Source organism: Panthera pardus, unplaced genomic scaffold, assembly GCF_024362965.1.
Source record: "Panthera pardus isolate Hobbes unplaced genomic scaffold, ASM2436296v1 HiC_scaffold_11, whole genome shotgun sequence".
Lineage (NCBI taxonomy): Eukaryota > Metazoa > Chordata > Mammalia > Carnivora > Felidae > Panthera > Panthera pardus.
Genome location: NW_026526666.1, coordinates 43,373,056 through 43,395,489, shown reverse-complemented (window position 1 = coordinate 43,395,489; position 22,434 = coordinate 43,373,056). Strand labels below are relative to the sequence as shown.

The 22,434-nt window shown below is 42.2% G+C and overlaps 1 protein-coding gene across 1 annotated transcript in view; it reads left to right on the top strand.

Annotated features, from left to right (window-relative positions):
- Positions 1 to 22,434, top strand: part of ST6GALNAC3 (ST6 N-acetylgalactosaminide alpha-2,6-sialyltransferase 3) — a 535,005-nt gene that overhangs the window by 30,031 nt on the left and 482,540 nt on the right. The window lies entirely within an intron of this gene.

Below are 22,434 nucleotides of genomic sequence, written 5' to 3'. Positions count from 1 at the left end.
TGGGAGTTTTATTTTTTTATATTATTAGTTTGATGGTTACATTAAATATTTTAGTATGTGTCCTTGATTTAGGTCTATAAACACTTTAGTACCATTGATGTCTCTCTTGACTTGTCTGTCGTTTTTTTTTTAATTTTTTTTTTTTTTTTTTAATGTTTATTTATTTTTGAGACAGAGAGAGACAGAGCATGAACGGGGGAGGGTCAGAGAGAGGGAGACACAGAATCGGAAACAGGCTCCAGGCTCCGAGCTGTCAGCACAGAGCCCGACGCGGGGCTCGAACTCACGGACCGCCAGATCCTGACCTGAGCTGAAGTCGGCCGCCCAACCGACTGAGCCACCCAGGCGCCCCTGTCTGTCGTTTTTATTTCACTTGTGTACATTAAAAAAATTTTTTTTTGATGTTTATTTATTTTTGACAGAGAAATAGAGCGTAAGCGGGGGTGGGGCAGAGAGAAAGGGAGACACGGAATCTGAAACAGGCTCCAGGCTCTGCACTGTCAGCACAGAGCCTGATGGGGGCTCAAACTCCCAAGCTGTGGGATCATGACCTGAGCTGAAGTCGGACGCTTAACTGACTGAGCCACTCAGGTGCCCCATGCTTCTATACGTTTTAGATGCCCAGGATACTATTCTTGTTTTACACAATCCTGATTTGTTTCGATTTACTTATATATTCATCCTGTTCTTTTGCTCTTCATTTATCCTTTTATTGCTGATTTTCCATGTGGGATTACTTTCTTTTGGCTGAAGAACAAATACCCTTTAGTGTTTCCTTTATTGTAGGTCTGCTGGTGACAAATTCTCTCAATTTTTGTCTGTCTGGAATGTCTTTATTTCACCATAATTCCTAAGGATAATTTCTCTGGGCGTAGAATTCCACACTGTCACTGTGTTCTTTGAGCACTTTAAAGATATTTACTTACTTCTGGCTTCTCTTGTTTCTGTTTATAAGTTAGCTGAAAGTCTAGTTTTTGTTCCTTTTCTCCTCCCTTTGGCTGATTTTAAGTTTTATTCTTTGGAGGTTTTGCAGTCTTATCTTAGTGTGCCCAGATGAAGTTTTCTTATTATGAATCCTGCTCAAGATGTCTGGGGCTCCTTGTCTTAGCTCCTTCTAAGGCCGGCTGTTCTTTTTCAGTTCTGGAAGGTTTGCAACTGTTATCTTGTCACATATTGCTTTGCCCCATTCATTCTTCTTTCTTCCTTGGGCTATAATTACTTGTATTTACTTTATTAATTATGTGGGCTTAATTCCTTTCTCACTATGTTCTGTAATGTATCTTTTCCTGTATTTTCCATTCTTTTGTCTTTTTGTGCTTCACTCTAATTGTTTTCTTGTAATTCCCACTTCAGCTGTATCTATTCTTCTAGACTTAAATTCATTCATTAAGTTATTAATTGTAGTTAATATATATATTTTTATGTCTGAACTTTCAATTTGAGTCTCTTTCTTGAGTTTCCTGTTTATCTTAATTTCCTAGGGCATTTGTAGTAATTTCCTAAATTACTAGAAACTGGATGACCTAAAACAACAGAAACTTATTCTCTCATAGTTTTGGAGTCTTAGGCCTGAAATTAAGGTGTCAGCAGGGCCACAGTCCCTCTGGAAGCTCTTGAGAAGAATCTAATCCTTGCCTCTTCCAGCCTTGTCTTGTGGCCACATCCCTCTCTGCTCTGTGTTCTCATTGCCTTCTTCTCTGTGCCTCTGTCTTAAAACTCCCAGGATGAGCTGCTCCTTTTAATACCTGTATGTTAGTCAGATCTTTTACAATAAAGTAATATTCACTCCTTTGCCACATAAGGAAACACTCACAGGTCTCAGGTACTAGGACATGGACGTATCTTTTTTCTGGGTCGCCATTTAGCCCCTTGTACCATTCTATGCTGAAATTCTCAACTTTATTATTTTATCTTATACATAGTAAAACTTTTTAAAAAAAGTTTACTTATTTTGAGGGAGGAAGAGAGAGAGGGAGAGGCAGAGAGAGGGAAAGAGAGAGAATTGTAAGCAGGCTCTGCACTGCCAGTGTGGAGCTTGATGCGGGGCTTGAGCTCATGACCTGTGAGATCATGACCTGAGCCAAAACCAAGAGTCAGACACTTAACCAACTGAGCCACCCAGGCATCCTACATAGTAAAACTTTTAACGAAAAGTCTATTTCATATCATTCCAAATATGGAGTCCTATGGATTTGTTTCTATTTCTGTTATTTCTGCTGGTTTTTATTTGCATCTTCTCTCTTCATGTGCTTATTATTTTTAATTGTGTGTGAGTCATTATTTTTGCACAGTGTTTTGCAGGTGTAATCTGAAGTCAACATTATTCAACTCTAGAAAGGATTCATGTTTGCTTCTACGAGTATGTGGGGCATTAGGCGCTCTAGAAACACCTTATTTCAGTTTCAGAGATTGTGATGGTTTGATGATAAGCCATGGGTCCTCTGCAAGGGCCTGTTAGCTTTCTGTTCTCCCTTTGTGCTAAGGTGCAGCTCCTTGGAGATCCTAACCCCAAACAAATGTTATGCTCAGGTCTATTCCTCCCATTCTCAGCCGACTGTGGACACAAATCTCTATTTGCCTAACTTCTGAAACCATTTGTGGAGGGGGAAGAGGTCCAAAATGCCTTCTGGACTTCCTTCCTTTCATCCTCACTTGTTTCTTCCCTCCAGCACTACCCCTCGCCACACACCGTCTTGTAGGCTTTGGGATGTTTTTAAGCATTGAATGAATGTTTTGTCTGTCTTTCCACCTTATCCTTTTTTTTTTTTTTTTTCAAGTTTGTTGATTTATTTTGAGAGAGAGAGAGCAGGAGCAGGGGAGGGGTACAGAGGGGAGAGAGAGAATCTGAAGCCGACTCTACACTATCAGTGTAGATAGAGCCTGATAGAGGGCTCGAACTCACGAACAGTGAGATCATGACCTGAGCCGAAACCAAGAGTCAGACGCTTAACCAACTGAGCCACCCAGGTGCCCCTCTTCCTTACTTATATTTGATGAAAAAGCTTATCTGGCACACCTAGTGGGTTATTATTAGAAGCAGAGGTCTCCCTGAAGCTTTTCTCATCTATCTGAAATTTTTATGATAAAAAAAAAAAAGATTTCAAACATCACAAAAGGGGAAAGAATAGTGCAAAGAACCACACCATTACCCAAATTCAATCATTAACCAGGTTTTGTTACATTTGCTTAGAATGTTTTTGTGACATATAAGAAGAGACCATTGTAAAGCAGGGCAGTATTTCAACCTCCAGCCATCCATTCACCTCTGAAGTCCATCATTAGAGGACTTCCACCTTAGCTGCTTCTGTGTCCTCAGCTCTGGGCACAGGGTATAGCTACTGCCTCATTTGCATCCCATGAGCTGTTGTTGAATGAATGTCACTCTCTGTTGAACTACAGACTGTTGGAGCTGGAGGAGCTGGAAGAGGTCTTTGCCTGCCATAACGAACCTCAGTTTACAGATGGAGGTGCCGGGATCCTGAGATACACAGAGATGTGCTGACAGTCATGCAGGTGCACAGCAGAGTTAGGCCAGGGTCCCAGCTCAGAGCTCTTTCCTCTTTTCTCCACTTCCTTCTCGCTTTGCTAGCTTGCTTAACCACCACTCTTTCTGTTCTTCTGGTAACACCAGAAAGTTTGGGAGCATTTCATTACAAGTGTGATGATATAATGTAACATTAAGACACGACAAGGCAAGTTTTATTGGCCATTACTACTTGCCTCAAGTGAGTGGCAAAGCCTTTGACCACTCGAGGCATATATTAATAGCCCCATAAAATACATCCCGGATTGCTAGTGCTATTATCATCTGGCTATTACATTTCCTAAAATTATTGTACAAATACCACTTTAAACAATTTTCTCTCTCTCTCTCTCTTTTTTTAACTGGGAAGATTAGCTCTCTTTTATGAGAGACAATTCTTCACTTGCTTGAGAAAATAGAATTGTCACGAGCTATGGAGTGAGACTACTGTGTGATCACGTATTTCCTCTGCTACTTACTAGCTCTGTGGGATTCGGCTAGTTTCCTAACTTCTTTGAGAATTCGTTTTCTCCTCTATCAAATAACAAAATGCTTGCCTTTTAGAATTTACACCTATAAAACACCTAGCACGGTGCCTCAAAGATAGTAAGCAGTCAATAAATCCTATATTGTTGTTTTTGTGATGGTGATAAATGCAAGTGGGCATTTTTTTTCTTTTAATTAGTCACTTCGTGAGATTAAAAAATGGCTCAAAGCACGAACATGAACTTTAATTTAAATTTTTATTAATAAAAGAGCTAATGTGGGCTGAACATTTGTTATATGCCAGCATGAGTTCCTAAGCACTTTGTGTAGAATGTTTCATTTAATCCTTACTTTACAAGATAGACGTTATTATCCTCACTTACAGGTGAGGAAATTTAGAAGTCAAATAATTTGTTTGGGATTTCAGAGCTCGAACTAAGCTCAGTCTTCCCAGCTCCTATGTTCTTTTTTTTTTTCAGGGTTTTTTTTTTTTTTTTTTTTAATTTTTATTTATTTTTATTTTTTTATTTTTTTAATATATGAAATTTACTGTCAAATTGGTTTCCATACAACACCCAGTGCTCATCCCAAAAGGTGCCCTCCTCAATACCCATCACCCACCCTGCCCTCCCTCCCACCCTGCCCTCCCTCCCACCCCCCATCAACCCTCAGTTTGTTCTCAGTTTTTAACAGTCTCTAATGCTTTGGCTCTCTCCCACTCTAGCCTCTTTTTTTTTTTTTTTTTTTTCCTTCCCCTCCCCCATGGGTTTCTGTTATGTTTCTCAGGATCCACATAAGAGTGAAACCATATGGTATCTGTCTTTCTCTGTATGGCTTATTTCACTTAGCATCACACTCTCCAGTTCCATCCATGTTGCTACAAAAGGCCATATTTCATTTTTTCTCATTGCCACGTAGTATTCCATTGTGTATATAAACCACAATTTCTTTATCCATTCATCAGTTGATGGACATTTAGGCTCTTTCCATAATTTGGCTATTGTTGAGAGTGCTGCTATAAACATTGGGGTACAAGTGCCCCTATGCATCAGCACTCCTGTAGCCCTTGGGTCAGTTCCTAGCACTGCTATTGCTGGGTCATAGGGTAGGTCTATTTTTAATTTTCTGAGGAACCTCCACACTGCTTTCCAGAGCGGCTGCACCAATTTGCATTCCCACCAACAGTGCAAGAGGGTTCCCGTTTCTCCACATCCTCTCCAGCATCTATAGTCTCCTGATTTCTTCATTTTGGCCACTCTGACTGGCGTGAGGTGGTATCTGAGTGTGGTTTTGATTTGTATTTCCCTGATAAGGCCAGCTCCTATGTTCTTAACTATTCTGCTATACTGCCTCCCTCCAGGACACCTGCAGCTCACAGTGATGCCAGGGAGCTCACTGAAACAAAAACATGTCTGGTAAAAATTAAAATTGGATGGGGATAATTTAATCAAAAAATGTTGCTAATGGAGACGGTTCTTGTTAATTTGGAATTTGTGACAACGCTGATGGAGGGCTTGGCCAAAAGTCTACAGTAGTGCTAATTTTGAAGGTAGCAGTGGTTAAGCAAATGAAGCATATGAACAAGGGGAATATAGAACCTATTTAAGTAAATAAACTTTTCCCAAGTACATTACCACCTCTCTATATACAAAATTAAATGCAAATGGCTCTAATGTGTTTATGATTGTAGATCTTTTTTTTTTTTTTTTTAAGTTTATTATTTATTCATTTAGAGAGAGAAAGTGTGAGTGAGTGAGCAGGGGAGGGGCAGAGAGTGAGAGGGAGAGAGAATCCCAGGCAGGCTCCTTGCTGAGTGTGGAGCCCAACACAGGGCTCAGTCTCACAAGCTGTGAGATCATGACCTGAGATGAAACCAAGGGTCGGACATGTAACCAACTGAGCCACCCAGGTGCCCCTATGATCGCAGATATTTACAGTGTTCTCTGCTTGGTACACTTGTGGTTAGCAAAGTACTATAATTGCTGTGGGTAAACATTTGTTGGTTACTTTCTTAGCATCCGCCTCCTCTTTTCCTAACAGCACCTAGAAAATTCCTTTGTGACCCATCTTATACCTCATTTGATAGCAGCCATTTAGTCTGGGACGGATGGACCCTGATTGGCATGGAGCCACTTCCCACATACCATGCTTTTTGAGGAATGGTGGGCAGACCTCACCCAGGCCTTACTGAGTCAGTGCTTAGCATTTTCCCCTATCTACATGGATGAGTTCAGCACTGAACATATGACCTAAGTTGGTCAAATCAGCATGAAGCCCAGGACTTTTGCTGGAAGGCCGGAGAATGAGAAAGCCTTGTTCCTGCTCAAAACAGTTTGGGCTGTCCATGTGAGGCCTGGAGCTGCTGCAGCTATTTTGCCTCCATGAGGGAAGCCAGCCAAGGAATTAAGCAGACACAAGGAGGAGGGCAGAGGTAAAAGTATTATAGAAACTGGGCCAAAGCACTGATCAAACCATCTCAAAAGTCTGTCCTACTGTAGGACTTTTTTTATTACCTGAACTAATTTCTTTTGTTGTGTAAGCCAGTTTAAGTTGGGTTTCCTGTCTCCTGTACTTACACTTATCTTGATGGATTTAAGTGCATTGTATACATTTTCTATCATTTGGGTTTTTCAATAGTAGAGATTACACTTTCCCATCATTAATTGCAGTGAGTAAAGTTTATTAAGACAAAAGTACCTGGCAGAAAGCAATGTTGTCCATGTTCTTGAGAACCCTATAGCCTCTTGTAATGCCATGGCAGGATTTTAGGATTCCAGGCTTGTTCTGTAAGCCTGTCCCCTGGGGGTCACTTTCTGGTTCACCCAGTTAGTGCTCTATCTAATTTGCACTTTCCTCATCTGTAAGTTCAGGATAATAATTAATAGTGCCTACTTGATTTAGGGGTATAAGGGCTACATGAGTTGATTTATGTAGTTTTTAGCACAGGGTCACTCACATAGTGAATGTTAATGAGTGTTAGTTATTACTCTTATTGGTGTTATTGTTGTTGTCACTGTTACTAACAGATCATTCTCTTTCAGAACAAATCTGTTTCCTCTCTAGCCCTCCCTCATCCCTAAAAAAAATGAACTGAGTAGTGTTGATTAGGGGAGAAGGTGGACAGGGTGAGTTTTGGTAAGTCCACAAGTTGCCCTTGGCAACTCTGCCATTTCCTTTCCTACTCTACGCTTCTCAGACGTGGAGCTCTCTGAGCAAGTCTTGGTCTGCGCTTTGATCTTAGCAGTGTTCCTTGTGCTTGGGATGACTGTGTCCCACATGTGATTCTGTTGATGGCCTGCAAGGTTCTGTGCAGGAATCCAATAGTATAGCTGAAAATAGTCATGTCACCTGGTGTGGCGAGGCAGAGCAATAGCCATGAAATACTTTTTGTTTCTCTTTTTGAGTTAAGCAAACAGAAAAATCTGTAATTCAAATATGAGGAAGGTTGCTTTGGGGAGTGGACTTATTAGCAACAACAAAAGCCTGGGATCTCCCATTCTCTAATGATTGAAATCAGTGTGCTGAAGTATATAAGTAAATACCACAGGGGCGCTTCCTAAGTGACCTCCCCCCTGCCCCCACTGCTGTTGTCACGGGAAATGCGTGCGTGGCAGCATTCCCTTGCAAATGGGAACACATACCCGTACACTCCCCTTTGCCCACTCCCTTTGAACACTTTCAAGGCCTAAAGACAATTCCTTGTTATCTTCCTGAGAAATTAACTTCTGTTTTTCCCTCCCTGTGAACCAAAATAGTAATCATCACATGCTCCCTTATTATGAGTTTAGGGAAAGAAACACAGGCTTCATTCAGGGTCTGTACCAACTGCGTAGGGTTTAATTGGTCATGGAGGGAATTTTCACTGTCGGTCTGCAGCTGTAGTGCAGGCACTTCCTCGAGTCCTAGCGGACTTGGTTCCTCTTTCCCGACCAACGTCTTCCCTGACTAATCTCATGAATACACTGGCTGAGGAGAATAAAAGCAGCTATTGCTAATTAAGTATTAATCAAATACGTTATTCTTAAAATACATTCTTATTTTCTCTCTCAAGAATCAACAGTCCAGGGCTGTCTGTCCTACTTTTATCCTCATTTCACTGAGGAGGAAGTGAAGTCTCCGAGGGATTTAGTAACTTGCCCAGGTCACACTTCTAGGAGGTGCAGCCGGCTCTCAATCCCAGATTGACACCAGAGAATGCGGTCTTTACCCCTGTTCCATTCTCCGATCTCGTGATTATTTCCTCGCCTTGTGAGTGTTCTTGTATGTGATACTACCCTTGTTTTTCATTATTCTTGGTATGCACAGACTTCTTTTCACTTGCTTCTGTTCCTCGTTCCTTCCCCGTGAATCAGTATGTGCCTTTTTGTGACTGAGGCCCTCTTTCCTCTTGCCCCACTCCCTAGCTTACCTTATGTTTACATATAGACCTGTCGGTGGACCAGAGTAGGCGGTCCACATGCACGGGCTCACGGGAATATGCAATGTGGTGAAGAAAGGAAGCTTCTGGGTTTTTTCCTCCACCTACGCCTTCTTTCTGCACCCCAGTGTACTGTCTTTGTCCATTTGCTCCTGTCTGCCTTTCCATCATCTTTGGAGCTCACCTTCTGGAACTTGGTCTGGAGACATTTACATGTATGGGGGTCTTGGCTACAGATCTCTAATACATGAAGTGATTTTCAAGTGTGAAAAACTGAAATCAAATGATTTCAGTTACATATTTGAGCCGAGTCAAAAATGATGAAGACTAAAGTAACATTTGGTAAAAGAGTTGAGGGACAGGATAGCAACTTCGTCTAAGCCTGATGCTTACATGTGTGATGCTGGTTCAATATCTCCAGTTTCTGTTCCGGCATTCTTTCAAGTGCTTCTAAAGAAGAATTTGATCATGGTAGGTCAGGACTTGTGGGGGTCTGAAGCTGTTCTCCCTGAGTTCATTTATTCATTTATTTAACAAACAGTTACTGCCTGTGTTCCTCAAGGTTCCTAAATTTCATTGAATCAACCAACCCTTCTACTGAAAGCTATGGACTCTTTTTACATGAAAATCCACAGAATATGTAACACAGTTTTGCATGCAATTGGAGGGGGTTCACGGACCCTTTAAAGCCCATGTAAGAACTCCTAAGAACCCCAGCTTTGTGATGCACCACCTTTCCTGCTTAATCATGTTCTGATGTCTAAACCAAGGCCTTTTCTGTTATGAATAGAGATAGATATTCATCCCAGATTCTTGGATGGAACAGAATTGCCAAGTTCTGTTTGCTCATCACTGCAACTTTGCAAGACTATTAAAAAAGAAACAAAGTAGCCAAGCAGCTGTGCAGAATTATTCACGATCAAAAAGGTGTCCTTAGCAAAGGTGTCATCTTCAGTCAGCCGCCCATCTGAGCCTTCATATGTAGGGTCGCTAAAATATTTTATGGGGAATTTAAATCCTTTGACTGAAATAAAGATCCTAGGAGGGATGAAAAAGACCATCTCAGTAATGGATAGGCATAGTGCGTTATGTATTTGCAGAAGGCTCGGTTGCTTTGAAGAGAGGAATTCCAAAACATTGAGTTCTTAAATCTGTAGTGTGTATGTGCGTGTATAATGTTTGAAGAAAATGAAATTTTTCACATCTAAAGAAATAAGCATTTTTCCTTTGCGGTTTTTTAGTCCACAGCAATATGACAGCTAATCAGAAAGCTGCCATACTCTGAGGGGTTACATCATATTATTTAATTAGATGATTTATAGTTTCTCTGACAGGCCTGGTGCAGCCTTTGCATTCCTGGAAGGAATCATCTATAACTTGGAGTCCTACAATACAGGAAATAAACAACAGTAGCCAGGGCTTATTTGCTGTTATGGTTTATGTTGGTGACTTGGATCTGTAAGACTTCTGTCAGCATATATAGAAGTTGGCTGATCAGAAGAATGAATACAATTTTGTGCTGACTTTCCTTCTGGTTATACTCTCACTGCCTCCTGCTCCGGTAAGAGTAACTGGAGAATTCTGAAGCTAGAATGGCATTGTGTTTCCATGCAGAAAACCAAAGCCTCCCGTAAACTGAGCTGAGGTGGGAAGGGCATCAAATCCAAGGCCTGGGCATTTGTCATTTGTTATTAAGAGCTGTGACATAATTGGTCAAAGGGGCTCATTGTTCAGGGCTTTCTATAAGTCATTCTGGAATGTTTGCCTCAGAGGAAAAGAAGCCAAGTCCTGTCTTCACCTTCCTGAAGACTTTGGTGGCTCCTGTCCGTTGGACAGTATGTCCTGCTTGGTGTCTGACTGTCCTGCTGTAGCATTTCGGAGAACCCAGGTTTCCTTGTGGCCTGGAGGATCCCATCTCAGTCTGCGTGGGAAAGGGCCGAAACTACATCCCGTTGCTTGGTCGTGGCACTGCCTGTGTGCCAGGACACTGTGCAGAGCCTGGGCTTCCAGGCACACTTTGGATGAAGTCATTCCTCCCTGAAAACCGAGACGGGAAATTTCTCCTGACGTTTAGGAACTTGACTAAGAGGTGAAGCAAAGCCTAGCTGAGAATCAGGCTGGGAGTGTGTTCTTTCAAGCAAAGGTTTAGAAGGAGATCACATTGCTCTTCTATTGTTTCCTCTACTAACAAATTATTAAGGTAAATTTCCACTGAAAGAAAATAGCCATTTGAAAGCATTTGAAAATGTACTAAATGACACATTCATTTTAAAAATTATAAGACAGACTATGAGACTATCAAACAGTGACCTGAGAATTAACATTGAGTTTTAATTTGTTTGCTTGGTTGTAGATATCTGCATGGAAACTAACAGGGCTGGCCATGCTTAGCTCCTCTTTCTCTACCTTCTACCCAAAGGGCCTCATTATCATTTCTTTTTATTCTTTTAGTACCTTCATATTCTCCACATCCCCTCCTCCCCTGCCATCTTGCTCTCAGAAATGAGTCCGATCTCAGTTACCTACACTTTAGACACCTTAATGTGAATGCAAACCTAGATATTGATACTCCCGGGGGATTTAGAATGCTGTTACTTATTTTGAATTAGAAGACTTAGCCTCCTTTATAAAAGAAGCAGCAACTAATACCTAAGTTCATTTGAAAAATGAACGTGCAACTTTCGTGCTTTGCCCTGTTCTTGAATTGCCTGGATTAGTGCGATGCCTGGGACCACCGAAGTGTGTGTGAGTAAACCTTATAAACAGCACCATCTGGGAGAGATGGGGACTTGGCAAAATTCAGGTTTGCCACTAGTTTGCACTGTGGATTTGGGAACGTGAGCTGACTGCACTACCATGCAATGAAAAGGTTGAGTTAGACGATCTCCAAGGGCCCTTCTAAACCTGAGTCTGAGGAGTTGAAGCTGAGTCTTGAAGGAACAGGCTGTGTAGATGGGCTACAGGTGTCTACCAGTGTATGGTCTTAGAGTAACAAGTCTACCTCATTGTGGTCTTTGGTTCCTATAAGACCAATATAAAACAGAGAAAATATTATAATCTTTATAGCTCGTACCAGACTTTCCCTTAGGGAGGGAACTGCCTTTGTTTGGGAGAAATATCACAATCATTCATTTGGAGTAGATGGTGAAGCACTGAAAACATTAGTCTGTAGTGAAAACATTAGTGTGCGGGAGGCCAAGCCACAAAAAGATGGCACATCTTTTGAATATGATAAAGTGAAAGGATTTATGTTTTGTTTTGCTCTCAGCAGAGGTAGAGAAGAAACTAGAGAAGCAGAGACAAGAGAGGGAAAGGAGAGAGAGTTTGGAAAGATGACAGAAGACTGGATGCTATGTATTCTGAAAGGTCAATAAGAAAACCCTAGAGATATTAGGAACTGCAAGGTCTAATGTGAGATTTTAATTTGGTTTTCTGTGTGCTATCTAGTTTCTGTAACCTACTAATCTTTAGCAACTCTAATTTTACTCTTAAAAGGTTTTTAAGTGGGTTACTTTTTAGAAACTGGGGAAAATATTGGAATTCTGTGTCTAGATTAATGGGCATTAGTATGGACATAGCAGGTATGGAAATAAAATCTTGTAGGTGAAGTTTGACAATGAGAACACAGAAATCACTTAGAAATTTTCAGAAATCTTAGTAAGGGATTTGTATTTCCTTTGGGCTTGGAGTTGAGGGGGACCCTAGTCAATTTTTAAGATCTAGCCATATCTTAAGGGGGCAGATCAGGTGAAGGAGTTACCAGATGACATTATGGGGTCTTATCGGAAAATCTGCAATGCAGTAATGGTAGATAAGCAGTTTTGGCAAATTTGTAAGACCCTGGAAAGAAGAAGAATCTGATTCTTTTGGTTGTACTTTTGAGATAGTGTGATGAACCTCATCCAACTCTCAGTAATGGCTCCCTTTTGGTCAGATGTTGACTGCTTAAGAGAGATCTAAAAACGTAATTCCCTTATTCATCTGTGGCCATTTGTAACTCACTGATGGCTGTCTTGTCCACTGTTGTTTCCTGGGATTTTAAAGAAGATTCTGAGACAAACAATTCCTTTGTGAAAGATAGCTTTGGAAATGACAAATGGAATGTCTATCCTCAAGCAGTATGCGCTATCCAATACCAGGTGGATAAAATGTATGCGTATTTAACAATTGCTCTGAAAAAATGGAGGAAGCATGGGTCTCAAAATAATAACTAGAGTGAGAGGTCCCATTACGGTTTTCATTGTATTTAATCTTATACTCTTTCTTTGTAGCACTTATCAAAATTGAAATTCATTACTTGCGTGTTTTATCAATTCCTTTCCTAGAACAGGGACTTTCTGTCTTGTGCCAGGCCTAGAGTAATGAAAGTCTCTGAGCAATGAAGTGGAAGGTGCTTATTTTCTTCTTCCTGACTTTCTCTAGCATTGTAGCTTCTACAAGGGCTTATTTTTTTCCCTGATGACAAAATATAAATCTTACACAAATGAAGCAGGCATAATTAAACACTCTGTGTGACGTTTAAGAGACGAATTGGTGCAGCTGAAGAGGAGACCTAGAAGGGGCAGAGAAGTGTATGTAAGTGGTAGGTTTTCTTTCTTAGACCCAAGACCTTGATCAGTCGAGGAGGATCCTAAAAAAGAGTTTAATGTGTGCTGAGGAAACGAGAGGCCATCCTCACAACATCCGACAGCTTGATCTTCATTTAAAATAATTACAGTTTGTGTTTTGTTCTCTGCCCTTTAGAATTGGATTTTGTTTTGTCAAGGAAGAAAACTGAACAAGGCTGCTACTATAGGATCACTTATTAGATGTGTATGTTTCAGCATGTATTTCCTGGCACTTCATGGTGGAAAGTTGGCTTTTGGAGCGTAGGCTTGGTTTTCGTATATTTTCTATGTGTCAGGATATTTCAGTATGTCTCTAAGTAAACTGGGTAGGTACCCCTCGCCCCTCCAAGGATTCATGACTGACTTGGGGTAGCTGTAACTTCTCTTTTTAAGGTCAGTTAGAAGGGAAAGAATTGGAATTCACTACATGCCAGTTGTATTCCAAAGCCACACTTAGTATTAAAACCACAGAAGGAGTCATTTACAATTGACAGGGGCTGTGGGTCTTCAGCAATGATCTTTTGGCAGTGTATTTTAGGTTGAAAAGAACCTTGATGTTGGGATTTTTGGTTTTCAGATGAGTGGCTAGTAGCCTGTTTTGAGAAAAGCCTTGGGGATGGGAACATGTACTTGGCTTCCTGGAGTGCAAGAATTCTGCTTCTTGGTGGACCACAGTTTGACTTTGTTTTCAGGGTTGCCTTGGTGTAACAAAGCATCTCTTATGCCTTTGGGGTTGTCCTTGCCAGCCATCACCTGCCAATTGGGTCCCGTCTATGTAAGTGTTCTGAGTCGGAAAATGAGGTGTGAGAAATACTTTGAGTCGAGGCCGCTCCTACCGTTTGGATACCATTAAATTTGAAAGTTCAGGATTTGGCCTGGTTCCCTTGTTCATTTTCTTCACTCAAAAATATGCATTGGATATTTTTTTTAGTGTTTACAATTGCAGGGCACTGTACTGGGCACAATAGAATTAGAATCAAGCAGGAGAGACAGCCTCTGCCCTTACTAAGTTTATAGTATGAGAGGAAATTAAAAAAAAAAAGTCAAACCAAAGGCCACACAGCTCTTTAATTGCAGTTGTGATCCATGCTCTAGTTGGCCTGAGTATCATGAGGAAGTGTAAGGAGAAGACAGGCTAAGGGGGAGGTAGCTAGACGGGAGGGATAGAGTGCTAGTGACCTTATGGGGAGGCCTAGAAGTAAGCAGGAGTGGCTGTCCTAGAGATGAAAAGAAAACACAGTGGCCGAAGCTCATGTGGGAAGGTGAGTTTGCCTTGGGGAGGACTGAATGGAGGTCAGGAGCTAGATCGTGAGGGCTCCTGGGTCACCTTGAAGACTCTGGACTCTGAGCTGGGAGCTTTCTGCCCACAAAAAAGGTGTCTATCCCAGGAAGTATGTGTAGGGGACACATAATGTATTTACCTCTAACGTGACCACCCCTGCTTAGTCCCTTCCCAGTTCTGGAAATTGCTTCTTTATTACTTTGTGGCTATCATGGAAGCAGCCTTGTTGCTTTAGGCTACTCTGTGGCCCAAACATGGCTGGTTGACCCAGGGGTTTTTCATATTTGATTCCTCGGGGTATTGCAGTTGCAGTTGAGAAAGTGAAGTTAGTTTTTCTCCTGGTAGCTGAAACAGTGGGGCAGCAAACTGAAGAGCTGTCAGAGGCCCTGTTCTGTCAAGTGGCCTGTGGCACAGTGACAGAGGAATGAAGCAAATCTGCAGAAAGAATTTAAATTGAAGGTGAAATCAGAGAGGGAGGACATATTTCTTAGTTCTCCTCATGCTCCAGGCATTGGTTCTAGATCTTTCCAGCATGTATCTTAGCTTTGTATTTGATAATATAATAAAAAAATCTCCTGTCTCTACTTTTTGTTTAAACTAGCCAGAGTTAGTTTCTGTTACTAATGTAAAAATTATTTTTTCTATGTGTGCAGATATTCATAGACATATATTACAATTCTGCTTTAGGCCCATTTTTTGGCTGTAATTGGGCCTCAAAGCTTGTTAATTCATAGAAAGTCAATTATCCTCTAGTTTTGTTTAAGATACACAGGAGCAGGAAAAGTTAAGTTCATCTAACATTTCTCAAGAATGGAAATGTGACCCAAGGAGACTTTGCTGCATAAGCAGAAATACTTTAACAAGTTAACAAGATAATTTATGGATTTGATTGTAAAAGCTTATTAAGAAATGAAATTTTACCTGTAGCATTCTCTCTTATTTTAGTCTTTACAGCCCACTCAGGTCTTATTTCTTCTGGAAGTGATGCAAACAGCAATCGTATTAGCATAAATTTAAAAAATGTGGTTTATTTATATGTGTAACTAACTACATTTTCCTAATTCTGTCTTTGCTGCATTATCAGCTCTTGGAGAGAGCTGCTTTGCTAATGGCAGGGTCATTCATACCGGTCTGGCCCCTGGGTCTGCTAATTTGAATGAACTGTGTCTGCCAATTAGTGCTGAGATTTGAGAAAGTGCTAGACTGAAGAATGGGCAAATTCAAGACAATTCCACACTATGGTGTGCTAACCAATTAGTCTGGTTACCCAGTTACCAAACTGGTTGGGAAGCAGTGTGGTATTGTGGATAAGAATAGGCCCTGTGGATTGAGACCTGTGTGGAAATTTCACCTTGAACTATTTGCTGGGTGACTTCAAGCAAGTTACCTGATGTTTCTAAATCTAACCTTCTTATCAGTAAAATGGGGTAATAACAGTGCCTACTGCATTAGAATATTATGAGTCAGTAAAATAATATTTATAAAGCACATAGTAACTTTTTTAAGTATTAGCAATTATTACAGGTATTATTCTATAAAGCACTTACCACAATGCCTAGAATTTGATAAATGCTGTGGCTCTTTGACCCTTAAAGTGCACATATTCATATCCTTAAAACTTCACCAGATAAACATCTCCCCTGACCTATCTGTCCTTGGATAGCAGGTTAAGAGTCCCTGACTTCATCTAGCCTCTTGATTTTACAGGCAGGGAGATTGAGACCCACAAGAGTGGCAACTTCTCAAGGTCACACAGTGCCTGGCAGAGCTGGGTCTGGAACTTAGGGACCTGTCTCTTAATTCAGTTCTGTACCCACTATACTGCCTGTTTCATGTACAGAAGACCTAGAGTGTTCTTCAGCCTCACTGATATGTATACAGAGGATACATGACATTTATGAAAGATACATTAGAGGCCATCACAAACCTCCAAACTTCTGAACCCGGAAATGTTTATCTGGATCCTTGTTTATCCCAAATGGTATTTCTGTTAGGGATCATGTTTCTCTTAGGATCACATTTTCTGTATAAAGCCTTTTATGTGAATACAGTTTTACTAAAGTATCTTCTCTTGCTTGTTGTCAAGTCTTCACAAGCACCTGAGTTTGTGATCACATCATGGGCATTATTGCATCTCAGGACAAGGGAAGAATCTCCAGGTTTTATTGCAGAAAGATGCTGGGCCCCTGGAACCTCAGTAACTTCACCAAACACTAGGTGCATCATCTGGAATATCCAAATTTGTATTTCAGTGAAATTTCACGCTAGAACATGTCACAGATCTTTGGTATTGCTGCTTGTGAATAAGTGAAATGGTGATTGTTAAATCTTTTAATGCTAAAGATTTACTCTGTAACAGTTCTATTATACTTGACATTGGTCAGACCACTGTGTTCCATTGAGGGCCATATTTTAAGAGGACTGTGGCCAAACCTAAAAGACATAAGAACAACGGCGAGGATGGGGAACGGTTCTGGGAGTGAGTTCTGTGCGGGATGGTAAAGGAGTTGAGCATATTTGCTCTGGAAAAAAGATGAAAAGGAGTGATAAAATCTGCCTTCAGATATTGCAGTGCTGGCAGAAGAAGGAGGGATTTTAGTTAGTCCTACTGGATATTTCAGGAAGACGTATTTTAGGCTGTTTATAAAAAAAATTGGTGATACTTGAACAGTAATAACTATAACAAAGAAGGCAGCCAGTTATTGGGCCCTTGGGACCAAATACTATCCTAAATGCTTTTGAGGGATCATGATTCTTATTTTATGGATGGGGAGACTGAGATGCAGACAGGTTTGGAAATTGGCCCAAAGGCACCGGAAGTGGTGGATCCATAGGATACCAGAGCCTTGGGAAGAGCAAATGCCTCCTTCCCAGGTGGACGAGAGGTTGTAGGAAGAATAGATTGTGTGAGTACTCCCTGCTCTCGTTCTGCCCGACCTGGTGATGCCCAGGACCTGGCCTGGTTCTGCTCAGCAGATCATCATGCAATGAATGAATGAATGAATAATTGAATGGATCCTGCATTTGGTGGGGTTCGGACTTCTCTGGGCTCCAACATTCTTTAAAACTCACTAATAATTTAGCAGGAAATGGAATACACATCCCATCACTTGGCCATTGGATATGAGCTCATCACAGTTGGTCAGGCAGGGAGTGTGGTGGGGGTCGGATTTCATTATAGCTTTATCAACTGGGAATGCCCTGGGCTATCTGGTGTGTTCTTGAGAATTGTGGCACCCAGGTGCTGCTAACTCCATTCTGTGGAGCTTGATGGGATATGATGAGGTTTGTGGAGACAGAAGACTTTAAAATGTCTCTGAAAAATGACTCCCGTTGCCTTTGGATTAGAGGCTGATTTCTAGAAATAATAAATGCCTTATGTTAGTGGCATAATTTGAACACTTAGATAAAATGTCTCCTTTGATCCGGGGTGCCTGGGTGGCTCAGCTGGTTTAGTGTCCAACTTCAGCTCAGGTTTGAAATCAAGGTTCCTGGGTTTGAGCCCCATGTCAGGCTCTGTACTGACAGGGTGGAGCCTGCTTGGGATTCTCTCTCTCTCTCTCTCTCTCTCTCTCTCTCTCTCTCTCTCTCCTCCTCCTCCTCCTCCTCCTCCACTTGTGCTTTCTCTTGGTCTCAAAATACACAAATAAACTTAAAAAAAAAAAAAGAAGAGGGGTGCACAGTTAGTATCCGATTCTTTTTCTTTCTTTTTAATGCTTATTTATTTTTGAGAGAGAGAGAGAGAGAGAGAGAGAGAGAGAGAGAGAGAGAGAGAGAGAGAATGCATGGTGGAGGGGCAGAGACAGAGGGAGACACAGAACCTGAAGCAGGCTCCAGGCTCTGAGTTATCAGCACAGAGCCTGACACGGGACTTGAACCTGCTGACTGTCAGATCATGACCTGAGGTGAAGTCAGACACTTAACTGACTGAGCCATCCAGGTGCCCCAGTATCTGACTCTTGATTTTGGCTCAGGTCATGATCTCGCAGTTATTTGGATTGAGCCCCAAGTCGGGTTCTGTGCTGATACCGTGGATCCTGCTTGGGATCCTCTTTTTCCCTCTCTCTTTGCCCCACCTACCTCCCCAGCCTCCTGCTCATGCTCTTTTTCTCTAAATAAATAAATAAATAAATAAATAAACAAACCTTAAAAAAAAAAGATACAACACCTGTTTTACAGAAGGTCACATGCAGTTCAAATCTCCCTCGAAGCTGCAGGATCGGTTATCATCTACCCACTTGATATCTCCACCTGGATAAATATTGGGCACTCAAATTTAGCACAACCTAACAGAGCTCCCAGCTCCTGCTCCTTCTCTAGTGCTCTCTGTCTCAATAAAAGGCACCAGTGTGAACTCAGGTGTAATAGTTTCCTATTGCTGCTGTAACAAATTCCCACCAACTTAAAGCAACATAAATTTTACTGCTTCACAGTTCTGTAGGTCAGAAGTCCAAATGGGTTGGCAGAGCTGGGTTCCTCCTGGAGACTCTGGGGGGAGAATCCGTTTGCTTGCCTTTTCCAACTTCTAGAGGCTGCTTGTGTTCCATGAGTTTCTGCCCTGCATCACTGTGACCTCTGTTTTCACCATCACATCTCCTTCTCTGATTTGACTCTCCTGCCTCCGTTTTTCTCTTATAAGGACCCTTGAGATTATATTGGGCTCACCCAGATAATCCAGGATAATCTCTCCATCTAAAGATCTATAACTAAATTGCATTTGCAAGTCCCTTTTGCCATGGAAGATGGCATACTCACAGGTTTGGAGATTAGGGTTCAGATATCTTTGGGGGCCATTATTTTGTTTACCACACTAAGTCCTAGGGCTAAAACCACCTCTATTCTCTCATCCATTCCCTCAGCAAGTTCTGTTGAGATCTCTGTCATCACCCCTTGCCCACACCCCGCTCTCACCTGGACCGGTGATGGTAAAGGCGCCCCCTCCCCCCCCCCCCCCCCCCCCCCCCCCCGGTCTGGTTAGCCTGCATCCACCCTTTGTCTCCCCTCTCTCTGTTTTCCATATAGGAGCTGCAGTGACCTTTAAAAATGTGGGTTAGATCACACCATTCCTCTGCATGTGAGCCCTCCAGGACAGTTATATCTTACTCAGAAAAAAAAAATCAAATCTCTTTCCATGGGTCCTACTGTGTGGCCCTCCTGGCTTTGCATCTCTCATCACTCCTCTCCCTGACTCACTCCCTATACTCCAGCCACACCAGATTTCTTGCTGTTTCTTAAACATGCCTGGAACATTCTTCACTCAGATATCTGCATGGCTTACTCCTTCCCTTCCTTGGTGTCTCTTCTCAGAGCTGCCTTCCATGGAAGCCTGTCTACCCTGTTCTTTTATCCTGCTTTATTTTCCCGAATGAACACGTAACATTCCCAACATAGTTCCATGAGGGCAGAGAATTTTGCATTTTCTCAGAACCTGCCATGGTGCCTTGTGCATAGTAAGAACTTAATAAATCCATAAATGAAGGCTGGGCTTTCAGTGCAGGTCTTCTGGTTCTAGATGAGGTACGTTCTCCCCTCCCCTGTGGTTCCTCTCAAGAGGTGGTTAAGGAAAAGTATGCTCTTGTTAACAAAGTTTTGATTTCCTGATGCTTTCTCACATACCAGTCAGCAGGGGTCGCATGTGTCCCTGTGTATTCTGGGAGGTGAATAGGCTGATGGTGGACAGCCTGGCCTGGAAGCACTGAGCTGTTCACAGAGAATTTCTCAGGGTGAGTGACTCCTTGAGAGCTTCCTTGGCTAGCCCTGCGCCATTGGTAATTATGTACACACATTTTTGTTACCCTCTCATTAGAGAGGCTGACCCTGCATATAGTTTTCACACCCTAGAGTTGCTCTTGACTAAGCATAGCTTTTTGGGTAAGCTTAATGTGGGGGTGATTATGCTTGAGAAGAGTCTCTTGACCTCAAAGCACCTCACAGATTCTGGACATGTGGGTGAGCTACAAAGGAGGTGCCTGAGCTCCGGGAATGGGTGTTATTGTTTCCAGTTAGTTCAGCCACGAGCCAGGGACTGAGATGAGGGCAGGAGACACCAGGAGCCAACATCTCCAATTGTTGCTCTAGAGGACCCTGTGGTCTACATCAGTGCTGTTTGTATCATGGCCCATGGACTGGCAGTGTCCGCGTCACCTGGAAATTTGTTAGGTGTGCAAAAGCTCAGGCCCCACCCTGGATCTCCTGACTCCAAGATCCCAAGATGATTGTTCTGCACCTTAATATTTAAGGAGCAGCACTGTGGAGTGTGACAAACAGGCATATAGTTATTATGTCCAGTACCACGGAGTTAAGAATGGGAAGTGTGGGAAGCCCCAGCTGCCCAGGGAGGGGCATCAGATGTGAGTGTGTTAGTGTGCTTTTGTGCGTGGAACGTAGTGGGTTGGTAGAGTGGCATTGACAGCAAAAGCCAACAGAATGAGTTAATTGCTGAGGTAAGCTTTAAAGGAAGGAGTAGGGATTTTAATAACAATAGCTACTATTTTTTTTTTAAATGTTTTTATTTATTTATTTTTGAGACAGAAAGAGACAGAGCATGAGCAGGGGAGAGGCAGAGAGAGAAGGAGACACAGAATCCGAAGCAGGCTCCGGGCTCCAAGCTGTCAGCACAGAGCCCGATGAGGGGCTCAAACTCACAGACTGTGAGATCGTGACCTGAGCTGAAGTCGGACGCTTAACCGATTGAGCCACCCAGGAGCCCCAACAATAGCTACTATTTATGGAACACCCAAGAGTAGCGTAATCAATAATAGTAATCGCTTCTATACTTCTTAGTGTGTTCCAGGCCCATTCTACTTATTTGAATTTCTAATACACTTGCTTTAATACATGAACTCATTTTGATCCTCCCAAGTCTCTGTGAGGTCGGCATGGTGATTCTCCCCGTCTTTCTGGTCTAAGGAAACTCTTGCAGAGTCAAGTCTTCTGCCCAGGGTCACACTACTAGCAAATGTCAGCGGCGGGATTTGGATTTGTCTTCAAAGTCTGGTCCGTTAACTATATAACCGCTATTATGGTTAATAGTGCTTCCTTTCTCTAAGTTTAGGTGTCCACATTTCACCCTTTTTTTTCCTCTCTCAGGGGTGTGAGTTCTCCACCTAACAACATTTGGGGTTATCCAAAGAGAAAAAGAATGTTCATAGGTTTGAGGTACAGCAGTGAGGTCCAGAAGTTGGAAAAGTGAGGCCAGCAAAATTGAGCTGGGCTCCTGATCTCAGTGATCATTGGAGTGCCAGGTGATCCTAGGCTGGGCGATGTGATTCTCCCCTGTCTGCCCTTCCTCCTTGGGGAGCCCGCCTTGCTGTGGATGAAGTGAAAATAGGGAGCAGGGAAGCCGAGTCCCATTAGTGTCCCCATGATGAGGAAATCACACGCACCCTTGCCAGGTGATGTGAAGAGATGACTAAAAGACTTTGAGAGGTTCTAGTTAGAAATCTTTTTAGCTGTCACTGACTGGGCTGGGGAGGGGCGTCTCTCCACTGGCAAGTTGTAACCCTTCCCCCACGTCTCTGGAGGGTGACATGTGCTATGCCACCTACTGTGTATTAAATGACTTATTTAATACACCTACTGTGTATTAAATGACTTATTCCTAATAGGGAACCAGCTCTGATCTCCATTTTGCAGCAGCTGCCATCTGCTCTACTCTTCAGCAATGAACGTGAGGTCGGCCTGTCCCCAACTTCTTTTCCTTTTGTGACAGTGTTAAGAAAAAGCTCCCTAGTGTTCTAACTCTCCTTCATGTGGATTTGATACCCTGCTTGCTCCGTAGATCTTTTAGAGAGTTCCTGTTGATCATAGACTTCTTCAGGGTTTTTTTTAATATATATTTTTAAGTTTATTTATTTATTTCGAGAGAGAGAGAGGAGAGAGAGCATGTGCACAAGTGTGAGCGAGGCAGAGAGAGGGAGAGAGAAAAATCCCAAGCAGGCCCCGCACTGTCAGTGCAGAGCTGGATGTGGGGCTTGAACCCACAGACTGTGAGATCACGACCTGAGCCGAAACCAAGAGTTGGACGCTTGATTGACTCAGCCTCCCAGGTGCCCCATGTTTTTTTTTTTAATGACGTAAAATTTGGGGAAAGGTAAATTGTTTGTATACAAACTGTAAA